Genomic DNA, 13,837 nt, shown 5'->3' on the forward strand with positions numbered 1-13,837 from the left:
GTGTTCTTTTTAACCTTGATCACCTGGTGCATTAAATTGCAGTATGACTCCAAGTCAGCGCTCATTGTTCCACGGAGTTTTAATAAGGAAGAGAAGTGAGTTCAGAGTCTGAGGTGCTCACCTTTCTTGCATGGTGGTTTTTGTTTGTTTGTTTGTTTTACCATGTAATGTACAGATTAATAGCAACTCATACTATTATGACTGAAATTCTGCTTTTAAAAAGTTTCCAGTAAATAGCTAGTGTTATTTGAAAACCAAGGGATACTGGGTTTTCTAATTGCTATGATGCTCATGCATGTGCATATATTAAAATGTCTGCATAACCTTTAATGACCTGATAGTCCTTAAAACTAAGTTTTCCTTCTTCAAAGAGCATTTTGATCACTGATAGTGGTCTTTCTTTCCACTGAAAAAGACCATGTGTACACAGCTCGTTGGATGTAATGATCTGAACATACTCATAGAGTTGTGTGGTTGTCCTAATTTCATTTTCCTGTCTGAATAGGATCCTCTCTGGAACAGGATCACATTGCAGTAATTTTCAGATAAAGGAATAGAGCAGAATGTGCTTCAGAGATTGGTAATTTGCATTTAAAAGCAGAAGGAGATTCTTCTGGGTTCTTAAACAGTAAAAAGAAAATGTCCATTATCTCTAGGTGACAGAGCTTCTTTTGGCTGTGTCATTATTCTTTCACTGCTAAGCTGTTAATTAGAGCATCTAACCAGTCTCATTTTGCAGTAATATATGTAATATAGAAAGATGTCTTGAAATGCTTGAAAATGCCTCTGAAATACTTTATTTTCTTTCTGTTGCTAAATTTCCCAGTATTGATACAGATAATTTATTCTCTCTCTTTTTTTTTCAAATTATTCAGAATATTTGCTCATCTACTGGTGGATTGATAGCACTAGTGTGCACTCCTTGATGAAGGCGTTCAATTCACTTATGTACCTTTTTCCTTTGAGAATTTAAGTGCATACCTCACAACTCATTAATCCTGCTTCTAACTCAACATTTGCATTATTTTGAAATTTGTTTTTGGTTGTCCTTGAACGGTTTTCCTATGACTGATTTATTTTCATGAGGAACTTTTTCCCACAAAATTAATTACCTCTCACAGTATTTTTGAAATGTATCCCCTTAAATAATTGAACTGAATATTTCCCATGAATTTTAGAAAAATAGTAATGCACAAGATTTTATTTCTGTCCTTCACAACAATGATGTATTTGGTATATTCAGGCTATATTCAAGCTATTGGAATATATGGAAGAGCAGGCAAAGAGGATTGCAAATGGGAAATTTAAGCCATAATCTTAAAAGGATAGAGTAGGTGTGTGTTAATTAAACTATGAGAATAATTGATTTTTCACCTTCCTTTTCTTGATCTTTTTTTGATGAGTTTGGTCACTTTAACCTTATGACTTTGTTAGTTCTTCTGTATGAGTTAAATATTTCACCTGATTTTTTTTCATTTTCTAATTCAATTATGAAATAATGTGAACAGTCAACTTCCTATTGTTTTTCTCTACTGAATAATGGCGTGTGAGTTAGTTCGAAGGCTTTTTCTTACTTAACTCTTAACAATACCAACTCCCGCAAACTGGTTAGATCATTACTCCAGATCTCATTGGAAATTACCCTTCCTAATTAAGAATGTCTGTATTGAAGCTTTTCCTGTATATGATTGCACATCATTAGTCTGAGTTATTCTTTACTAAGGATGGGGAAAGTTTCTGTAATGTAAGAAATGAAAGTCTACCTTTACATTTAAGTATATGTGAACGTCTTCTTTATAATGATCAGAACTTTTGCCCAGCTATCAAGAAACTTAGCTTTACTTGAGGTTGGAAGACAATAATCATGCTAATTTTTCAGTTAGCTTATTATTATTATTGCTTATTTACTTTGTTCCAGGTACAGGGCTGAAAACACAAACACCTTGTTTAAATTTCATAACAGCGGAGTGAAGCATTGTCTCCATTTTACAAATGAGGAAATTGAGGCATAGGTTAAATGATTTGTTCTAGGGTACACAATAATTTGTTGATATGGGGTTTTAACTCAGGTCTGTGCGACAGCCAGCCATGTGCTCTTAACCATTCTGTTATGCTGGCCCCTGGATCCTGATTTTACATTTCTGTTTTAATTGAGTGTGAGGTTTGGTGAAAACATAGCCTCAGAGCTTGTTGGGCAACAGACATAGAAATGTATTTAAACATATATCTGGCTTTAACCCTAGTGCTTCTGTGATATTCTACAGAACAGTTGGGGTCTCCACTTTTGCCATTAAGACAAATCACTTTTTGGCCTATGAGATCCTAAATCTAAACAATTCTATTTCCAGTATTTCCACATCAAACATAAATATTCATTTTGAAAATGTTTTATACTAACGTTATAGAACACTAGTATGTGCTTTTTTGGTGAACTACTCTACACTGTTTTCCTAATAGCTAAAGTGTGTAATAATGTTTTATTCTTTGTTTCTTATCTGTGTTGCAAGGGTGACTCAGAGTTTTGTGTTTAAATCTTGATTTTATTTACATTTTTTGTAGCCACCTATATGATAATTGGTTGCTAATGAGCATTGTAGGCAGCTCTGTCCCTCTGTGCTTCATGAAGTCAGGCTTTCTCTTTTTTCATTAGTTTTGTAGTTCCTTATAAATCTAAATAAGAGTATAAAAGCAAATCCCACTAGAAGATTATGAGAATTTTAGAAAAACTATCTATAGCAAAATAGTGTAGAGGAAGAAAAAGCTGAATTAAAGGTTGCTACTTTTGTGTGCAGAAAGCATTCTAGAGGCTTCCATTGACCTGATAAAAGCTTCCTAACAAAAGACTGGGGACTCTTAGCCACCTAGTTGTCTATACTAGGGATGAATTTGAAGAATCAGTAACCAGTTATTGTTCTTCTATTTTTTGTTGTATACTTTTAGCTTTGTAACAGTTGCATTCCTATATTGTAAAACATGCTGTTTTATAGCTGCTACGGACTTAGCCAGGCTGTTTTCTAGCCTTTTCTTAGCTAGGAACAGATAGGATCACCAGATAATGTTGTTCTTCAAGAGAAGAATGCAATGTATAGTTTTCACTTAAAACTTTAGGTATACAGTTCTCTCTTCCTAGAACAAAAGTCTTTCCATGTTATTGTGCTGCGAGATTAATATTAAAAGCTTTTTTCTTCACCAAATAAAGTGTTCCACTTGCCCAGAATTGAGGAGAATGTTTTTATTGGTGTTTAAAGGTATAAGTGGTGTTGGGGGTTGGACATACTTGTTTCTATGATCCTGTATGTTTATTAATTTTATACAGTAATGCATGTTAAACTGTTATAATTGTGCACGTTTTTAAAATGAATCAGCGCTAGAAGGCGGCAGCTCAGGGATCACCTCGTCCAGTGTTTGCAAAACTTACCAGGTAATAAGAATTACTTCGATCACTTACTAAGAATAAGGTCCCAGGTCTCACTCAGAGAATTCTTGAACATTCCGGAATCTCTTAAGAGAAGGAGGCTTGGAATCCATATTGTTAGTAGTTACTCTGAAGTAAGCCTGATGATCAGGTGAGTTGATGAAACATTGGCCTAGTCAGCCTCTTAAATAAGGAAAGTAAACCCTGAGGGAGAACATTAAGTGACTTGCTTTAGGGCTACCTGGCTAGCTAGTAGCATCAACAGGACCGGAGCCCATGTCCCTCACTCTAGGACTGGATGGAGTTCTTTTCACTCCAAAAAGCAGGCCTTCTGGTCCCAAGTTGAAGGTACCTGCATCATTGAAAGGATCTGCATCATTGAAAAAGCAAATTTTCAAGTTTACCATTAATTTTTATTTGTCTTGTGATTTTGATGTCAGTATTTTGATATCCTGAATTTGTGCCGTCTTCGATATGCATTTTGTTGTATGGGAAATAAGTCCGAATGTGTGAGCTCGTTTTATTTTAGCCTACTTTGAGTTTTTATATTGCTAAGGTCAGCCTAGGAAGTTATTTTAGGAAATATCTAGATTTCTTGAAGCCTCAGGTAGTTAAATGTCAGGTACGTTTCTTTTGAGTTAATTTGTATCAGATATCCCTGAATCATGTTTTATTTTTGGTTCTTTCTTCTGTGAGATTAATGAAGGTCAGATTTGGGACCATTGGGTGCAGCTTCTTGGCTTTTTAAATTTTTGTTCACATACAGATTTGTAAAATTTCCATTGAAATATTTATCAAAGCGTTTGAAGCATGTGCCCCATTCATCCATTTATGTGCCCTTTTTTCAGTTTTCTTTTTCTTTTTTTAAATAATGTAAACTAAATTCTTACAGAGGATCACGTCTGATTTTTGGAGGTTATTTGTCATAGTAGGATCCCAGAAGCCTGAGTGTGGCCTTTTAGGTCTGGAAACCATAATCGAATACCAGCTCTGACTCAGTGTGATCCAGATGAAACAGGAAAGGACCTTGTTCTGCTTTTTCTCCTGTTCTTTTGGGGATTTCACACCACCTGCCCCTTCCCACAAAGGGCCTCAGAGTTATTTAAATTCTGAAACATTCCAAACTGCTATAATGGACTGGCTAATTTAAATTAGTATTAGCAAATCTAAACACAATTTAAAATATCAGTAACCAGGAAAACGCACAAAATAGACTGAGCCTCCATACTATTATATGGTTTTATTTGCTCTTGCACTACTTAAACTATCAAGAACAAACCTCTGGAACTCTAATTACATGTTTCAGTTATGGATACAGTAGTATCTTTCTAAAGGACTCTTTCCTCTAAATGCATATATTTCATTGGTAATAAACTTCAATTCCTGCAAAATTTGCTTGGCATAGAAAGAACATTTATTAAACTAAATATATGGAAGTGGATGACTAAGATCAAATGTAATTTATTTTATTATCATCTTTTCATTTTCTTATTCTCAGAATATGCAAACAAGAAACCCCAAATCTTAGCAACACTGAAAAGGAGAGACAATAAGAAGCATTCTTTCAACATCATATACACTGGCAACTCCAGAATGTCTATTTAGAGGGATTATAAGGGTGGCAGGCTTTGGAAGGCAGAGCTAAGGGACTAATAACAAACCCTCTGTAGATGATATGTTTATTAGGCTGGCTTAGGGGTTAATGGGGATGTGGGGGTGCTAATCCTCCCCCTATTTTACATTAGCGCTCCATAAATACTGCTGTAATGATGGTGAGATCCTCATTTCTTTATACTTAACATTCCTCTTGCTTTCAGATCTAGGTGGGTATGTTTCTGTTTTTGAATTCATGTCCTTTGGGGAAGATATCACCTGGTAACGCAAAGATTAAGACAAATGTGCCCTTCCTGGATCTATTTTAGACAAGTAATTTACCTTCTTTAAGCCTCAGTTTTTTTCAAAGTAAGATGGGATAGCTTCTAATTTATAGGGTACTTACTTCAAATTAATGTGATAGTGAATGCAAAAATGCTCCTAATGGTACCTGGCAGTAGTGCTTAGTTAACCATTATTTTTATCATGGTGATTCTGTAGGCTCTTCATTGTTCTTGGTCTTTCTGTAGAGATTGTTAGTCGAGAGATACCTTGGGCTATGGGTGCTTATAGTTGTTATGGATGTTGAAATCTTGAAAGTGGCTAATTACTGTAGTTTTTTTTTTTTCTTTTATTGTGATTGAATTCTAGGTTCTGTTACTTGACAAGATGGCCACAAGCATTTATATTTTTAAGAAAAACAACAATCGATTATATGTTCTACCTTCCTAAGAGTAAGAATTCTGAATTAAAAAATTCTTCATTCCTCTTAACTATAAATGACTGAAAAGGACAACAAAGTTTAAAAGAAATAGAGCAAGTTCATGCCCTTGAATAACCAAAATTCAAAGACTAAAGGAAGATCTCAAATTACTCTGATAAAATCTTTTAACACTGATTACATCAAATGCATAAAAAATGGAAATGTCTAATATAGCAAGTTTTTGTTGCTTATAATAGTATAAATTTGTAATACTTTTGGAAGGCAACCAGGAGTCATAAAAATGTCCTACTCTTTGGTTTAGTAATTTTTCCACCTGGAAATCTTAATTCAGTGATAGAATTCAAGGGAAGAAAAGAACTGTGTTGGCTTTTCATGTTGCATGTATATTGCAACATTATCTATAAATGCTGAAAAATTGGAAAGAAATATCTAACACTTCAAGACAGGGCATAGAGGGGAAGGAGTTAAGGAAATTATGTCAACTAATTGCAACCATTTAATCATAATTTTGAAGGTCATATAGCAATATGGGAAAATTTATACAGATTATTTTGCATGGATTACAGATATGTAAAAATATACATGTAAAAATATACATGTGTATGGATGGAAAGGGAACTTGGAAAAAGTGAAAATAGTTGATGTGTTAGGATAGGGTGATCATAGCCAGTCTTCAAAAATCAGTTTATTAAATTTATACAATAACATACCTGGAAAAAATGCAAATTTGCTGAGAACATTATAAGTCTGGATCTCAGGACAGCCTTTGCTCATATTTAGGGAACCCATGTTATTCCATTTCTTCTTAGGAACATTTTATTGTTGAAATACATAGTTCTTTTTAAATGTTTAAGAATTGAGATATAATAGACATATCATAAAATTCAGCCTTTTAAAGTGTACAACTTGGTGGTTTTTAATGTGTTTACAAGGTTGTGCAACCATGACTCTGTCTACTTCCAGAACATTTCATAACGCCAAAAAGAAATGCTGTATCCAATAGCAGTCACTCTCCATTCCCCACTCCCCACAGTCCTGTTCTGGACACGTCATGTTTATGAAATTATACATAATGTGACCTTTTGTGTCTGGCTTCTTTAACTTAACATAATATTTTCTAGGTTCATCCATGTTATAGCAAGTGTCAGTATTTCATTCCTTTTTATGGGCAAATAATATTCCATTTAATGGATATACCACATTTTGTTTGTCCATTCATCAGCTGATGGACATTTAGGCTGTGTCTATTTTTTGGCCATTATAAATAATGCTGCTATGATTATTGGTGTACATGTTTTGTGTGGACATATTTTTGATTCTTTTGGGTGTATACCTAGAAATAGGATTGCTGGGTAGTATGGTAACTCTATTATTAAGTCTTTGAGAAGCTACCAAACTGTTTTCCAAAGTGGCTGTACTATTTTTACATTCCCACCAACAATGTATGAGGGTTCCAATTTCTCCATATCCTTGCCAACTCTTGTTATTTTTATTATTATTTTTTAAATTACAGCTACCCTAGTAAGTGTGACATGGTATCTCATTGTTGTTTGATTTGCATTTCCTTAATGACAAATGAGGTTGAGTTTCTGTTCATGTGTGTTTTGACTATTTGTATATCTTCTTTGGAGAAAAGTATTCTGACCCTTTGCCCATTTTCTAAATTGGGTTATTTGTCTTTTTATTATTGAATTGTAAGAGTTCTTTATATATTCTTGGTACTAGTCCCTTATAAGGTACATGATATGCAAATATTTTCTCCCATTCTGTGAGTTTTCTTTTTGCTTTCTTGGTAGTAACCTTTGAAGCAGAAAAGTTGTTAATTTTGATGAAGTCCAATTTATCTTTTTTTTCTTTTGTGGCTTTGTTTTTATTGTCGTATCTAAGAAACCATTGCCTAATCCAAGGTTACAAGTGCCTAAGTTTTCATCTAAGATTTTCATAGTTTTAGCTCTGACATCTAGACCTTTAATCCATTTTGAGTTAATTTTTTTAAACGGTATGAGGCAGGGGTCTAACTTCATATTTCGCATATGATATCAAGTTGTTCCAGCATCATTTGTTGAAAAGACTATTCTTTCTCCATTGAATTATCTTAGCATCCTTATCACAAGTCAGTTGGCCATAAATGCGAAGGTTTATTTGTGGATTTTAAATCCGTTCCAATGATCTGCATGTCTTCCTTATGCCAGTACCACACTATTTTGGTTCCTGTAGTTTTGTAGTAAGTTTTGAATTGGGAAGTATGAATTTTCCTACTTTGTTCTTTTTCATGATAGTTTTGGTTGTCAGGATTTCTTGCATTTCTGTATGAATTTTTCATGAATCATCTTGTCTATTTCTGCATAAAAAGCACTTGGAATTTTGATAGAGATTGCAGTGAATCTGTAGATCAATCAGTTTGGAGAGTATTGCAATGTTAATAATAGAAAATCTTTCATCCATGAATATGGGACATCTTTCTATTTATCTAGGTCTTTAATTTTCTTCGACAGTGTTTTGTAGTTTTCAATGTATTTACAATCTTTTAAAAATTTTTAATGAGTTTATTTGAGCCCACACTTGAGCAAGATCTCACGTGCTTCCTGCAATCTTTTTGTTAAATAAAATACTTAGGAATAAATTTATTTTTTATGCTATTGTAAATAGAATTGTTAATTTCATTTTTAGATTGCTTATTGCTAATATACAGAAATATAATTGATTTTTGTATATTGATCTTGTATCCTGCAACTTTGTTGAACTCATTTATTAGGTAACATGATTCTTAAAATAGAAAAATACTTTTTAAAAATGTGAGTTTTGGGAGGAGGGGGATTATTTTATGTTTGTTTCATTTGATTGTAGTGGCTTTTATTTTACTTTAAAAAAATTCAGGCATTTTTACTTACCACTTTCACGTGGAGTGAAGCACCCACTATTGGTTATTGACAGTGTCATTTTGGAGGAAATTTGATAGGAAAGAGTATATTCTATCTCAGATTAGATATAGGAAAAAGGAAATAAGCTGTATGAAATGCGTTGGTCAGAGACCAAAAATATGGTTGGTTGAAGCTTTGGAGTTTAAAAGTTAATCTGTTTCTATCTAATATTTTGAGTAACTTTTTATCAGATTTGGGGTTTGGAGATGAGAACAGAAAAGACTGTGTTTGCCTAATATCTAAATGGTTTTGTAGTACCTTTCTTCTCCAGGCCATTTTATCAAGGGTTTTATTTCAGTCATTTTTACAGAGATTGGGGGAAAAAAATCACTGTTCATTTCATCAGTATAATCCTTGAGGTTTTTGGGTACCAGGTAACCAGAAGAGGCAAAATGAAACTCGTGTGTGTGTGTGTCCGTGTGTCCGTGTGCGTGCTATGCACATACGTGCAGGGACTGGTAATCTAAGAGGGAGAATGTTTTCTCATGCTAGCAAAGACACATTGAGGGCATCATCTGATCATTATGGGGTTATGCAAAGCCTCAGTTTTTCCATTTATCCATCTGTAATCATAAAAACAATGTGCTGATTCACCTTGGAGCCTGCCGTGCTTGAAGCTCAGTAGTTTCTGGAATATCTTATATATTTTGCTAAAATGAAAAAAAAAACATTTTAACTTTGATGAGAATCAAATTTTTTTTAGTTTGATTATATTCCTATAAAATTATACATCTGTTACACATCATTATCTTAGATAAAAAGATGTGATTTTTTCCCCTGAATGTATATAGAAACCTTGTATTTATTTATAGGATAAGTTAGCTTTCATTTAGGCATCTTTCCTAAACTCCGTTTTTAAATGATATAAAATAGTGACAGTGGATTTTGCCTCTACTCCTTTTATCTAACTTTCCAAGACAACTAAGCATTTTAGAAAGAGAAATTGAATTTTGCTTTAATTACAAACCGTATTGCTCTTAAGTAGTCCCATGTATATAAATGAATAAATTTATTATTTACTCAGTTCCTCGATATTTAAAGTTTTGGTATGGTTACTCTACAGTGAAAGCTCATCAATTGACATAGAACTTCCAGCCAATATAGAGCATAAGCCTCTTAAATATGAATGGACAGCCAAACATCCCTGGATGTTTGAGGAAAGCCTGCAATAGTCTCAGAGTGAGAGTAAAACAAACAGAAAATAGAACCATAATTGACTTAAGCTGGTTTTAGCTCACATTAGCTAAAATCCAACAAATCAGCAGTTATAACTACAGGTATTACTTTCCCTGTGACCTCTTAACACCATTTGCCAAACCAGCTATTAGTAGCAAATGCGAAGATTTGCTGCTTCTTTATAGATGGTGTAGATAAAATCTGTCTTGTATTCATTCAACCCACATAGTGGTTTGAGGCTTTCGACTAAGTTGAAGGTTGCAAATACCTCCTTAAGACTTACTTAGCCTCACTGCGTGGTCAAAGGCTAACGTAGGCATTTCTGGAAGAGTTCTATGTCTTATAGAATCATAACCTGTTTTTCCTTTCTCCTTTGACTGCAAGATTTCTTAAGGAATGGATGGTTACATGCTTTATTTTCCTCGCCCCTGGCTTCATCTATAATCCTCTGCAATCTGGCTTCAAACTGTCACAACTGATGACTTCCATTATTGCTAAATCCACATCTGGGTTGTCATCTGTCCTAGCTTCTTTGACTCTTCACTAATGCGAAAACCCCTCTTCTTTCAGGTTGGCCCTTGCCTCTTGGTACAGCATCATCTTGATTCTCTTTCTGTTTCTCTGACTCCTTCCTTTTCAATTTTAGATTCCTGATTTCTTCCTTCCATTTATAATTGAGCATTCCCCAAGATTTTATCCTGTTCCATCATTAGAAAACTTTCTTTGATTCCTCTTTAATCCATAAGCATTTATTATACATCATAATGATCTATGTGGGATGCAAAGATGAATTAGATATATTTTCTGCTCTCAAGTAACTTGCAACACATATTAATTTATATTCTTTTTTATCCTGTATTTTATTACCAAATTTAATTGACGTATTTTGAAAATGCCACTTATACTTTTTTTGTTTTCTCTCCATTACCACTGTTACTGCTCCAGGCCTTAGTCCCTTTTATTTGTGCTTTGTTCAGTACCTACTATGTTTTAGGTGCTCCTTGAATGCATTTTGAATAAATTAATCAATTTGTCTACCTTGATTATTATAAAACTTCCAAGATGGCTTCCCTTATTTTGTCTGTTTGACCAAGTATATGACTGGCAGGTTGATTTTTCTTAGAAGTAAATTTACTCTTACCAGTTTATCAAAAGCCTCCTATAGTTTAAAATAAGAAGATATTATCTGCTATGGATTGAACTGTGCTCCCCACCAAATTCATATATTGAGCCATAACCCTCAATGTGATCGTATTTGGAGAAGGGGGCTTTTGAATGGTAATTAGGGTCAGACAAGGCCATGAGGGTGGAGCCCTCATGATGGGGTTAGTGGCTTTATCAGAAGAAAAAGAGAGTGATCATCCTCTGTCTACTATGTGATGACAGTGAGAAAGCAGCCATCTTCAAGCCATTAACAGAGCTTTCACCAGGAGCTGAATCAGCAAGCACCTTGATCTTGGACTGCCCAGTCTCCAGAACTGTGAGAAATAAATGTATGTTGTTTACAGTTATACTATCCAGCTACGATGTTTTGTTATAGCAGCCCAGGCAAACCAATACATTGCCTTTTTAACCTATTAAAATAGCCAGGATAGAAAAATGATAAAAGCAAGATGAGTGAGTTCTAGATGTCTGCTGTACAACATCGTACCTGTAGTTAACATTGTACACTTAAAAATTTATGAGGGTAGATTTCATGTTATTCTTACTATAATAAAATTAAAAAGAAAAGAAGAGATGTCCAGTTATCAAGGGCCCATGAGATGTGGATTCCTCTCAGATCGTCTCTCCAACTACTTTTCCTCTGACTCTTTGCTTCAGCCACGCTTGGCCTTCTGCCTGTTTCTTGGAACACTGCAGGCACTCTAGGCATATTCCTGCCTTAGAGCCTTTGTAGTTTCTGTTCCCTCTCCCTCCCTGGAATGTTCTTTGCCCAGATAGCTTTATGACTCTTTCCCTTCCTTCAGATCTTTACTCAGATTTCACCAGGTCAGTGAGGCTGTCTGTGGCCTTCCTGTCTAAAATTTCAGCCGCTCCCACACAGCACTTCTCTGCTTTCCCTTCTTTTTTTTTTCTTCCTTTGCTTCATACTATGTCTTTTGCTCACTTTTTTTTTTTTTTTTTTTTTTAAATTTTTGGCCTGCCTCACTCACCAGAACATACACTCTATGAGGGTAGGGACTTTTGTCTGTCTTGTTCCTGGCTTTATTCCCAGGGCCGCAGTAGGGCCTGGCGCTGTAGGTACTCAATTGTTGAATGATTGAAAGTGTGGTGTGATGCAAGTGCTCTTTTACAGTATTGCTGGTTGTGTTAACTGGTAAACCTTCCCCGAATGTACTTTGGCAGCATGCTTAAGAGCGCGATGCATTTTGCATATCCTTTCACCTAGTAGCTCCACTGTCAGAAATCTGATATCAGGAAGCAATCAGAAATGCATGTAAAACTTAAAACATAGAGATGCTCATATAAATATATAAAATTTTTTAAAAGTATTATTAATTTTTAAAAATTGTAAATACACATAACAAAACATCATCTTAACCATTTTTAATTGTGCAGTTCAGTAGTGTGAAGTACATTCACATTGTTATACAAACCAATCTTCAGAACTCTTCATCTTGCAAAACCGAAGCTCTGTACCCATTTAAAGAACAACTTCCCATTCCCTCCCTCCCCCCCAGGCCCTGGCAACCACCATTCTACTTTGTCTCTGAATTTGGCTACACTAGGTACCTCATATGAGTGGAATTGTGCAGTATTTGCCTTTTGTGACTGGCTTATTTCACTTAACGTAATATCCTTAATGTTCATCCACGTTGTAGCATGTGTTAGAATTTTTGTCCTTTTTAAGGGTGAATAATATTCCATTGTATGGCTATAACATCTTTTTTAAATCTATTCATCCATTGATGGGTTGCTTCTACCTTTTTACTGTTAATAAATAATACAGCCATGAACATGGGTGTACAAATATCTGTTCAAGTTCTTGCTTTCAGACCTTTTGGATATATACACAGAAGTTGAATTGCTGTATCATATGGTAATTCTATTTTTAATTTTTTGAGGAACTAAATATTAAAAATAGCAAATAATTATAAACAACCTAAAAATCCAGTATGGAGGAATGGTTAAGTAAATCTGGGCAGGTACATATGATACAACCATTTAAAGAACATTTATGAAGTTTTTAATAGCACGGGGAAATGATCATTTTAGGTGAAAAGAGCAAAATGGCCTCAACTATGTTTTGAAAACTATGTAAAAACTGGTAGGAAGAACACCAAAATGTTAATAATAAAAGTGGAATGATGTTTATATTTATTTTATACTTTCCTGTATTTCCTAAATTAAACAGGCATTACTTAATTTAATCAAGGTATGAAGCGATAGCCTATTGTGGCTTTGATTTGCATTCCCCTGATGATTAATGATATTGAGTGCCTTTTCATATACCTGTTGGCCATTTGTATGTCTTTGGAAAAATGTCTTTTCAGGTCCTTTGTCCATTTTTAAAATCAAGTTATCTATTTTTTTGCTATTGGCTCGTATGAATATATATTATATATTTTAGATATTAATCGCTTATCAGAAACATGGTTTGCAAATATTTTTTTCCATTCCATAGGTTGCCTTTTCATCATAGTATTTGCTGTGCAGAAACTTTTTACTTTAATGTAGTTCTACTTATTTATTTTTGCTTTTGTTGCCTGTGCTTTTGGTTCAGTTCCAAAAAAAATCATTTCCAAGACCAGTTTTACAGAGCCTTTCCCCTACTTCCCTTCTCTTTTTGACTATTACATGAGTTGAGTTGCATTCTGCAGAGGAGGACGCTAACTACCTATCTTCAGGCTGAGTTAGGTGCCCTCTTTTTTTGTTATAGTACCCTGTTCATATCACCTTATATATCACCATGGAGATCTTTTTTCCTTTTGGTAATTGTTGTTTACAATTATATTCTCCTCTGTTGGACTGTGAGCTCATTGAGGTCAGGAATTTTGTTTAGTTCAT

At 34.3% G+C, this 13,837-nt stretch overlaps 1 protein-coding gene across 6 annotated transcripts in view; it reads left to right on the plus strand.

The window, feature by feature from the left end:
* The window catches only part of CNNM2 (cyclin and CBS domain divalent metal cation transport mediator 2), a 128,235-nt gene that overhangs the window by 2,640 nt on the left and 111,758 nt on the right, over positions 1-13,837 (plus strand). The gene's annotated exons all lie outside the window — the stretch shown is intronic.

Source organism: Rousettus aegyptiacus, unplaced genomic scaffold (genome assembly GCF_014176215.1).
Source record: "Rousettus aegyptiacus isolate mRouAeg1 unplaced genomic scaffold, mRouAeg1.p scaffold_m13_p_6, whole genome shotgun sequence".
Lineage (NCBI taxonomy): Eukaryota > Metazoa > Chordata > Mammalia > Chiroptera > Pteropodidae > Rousettus > Rousettus aegyptiacus.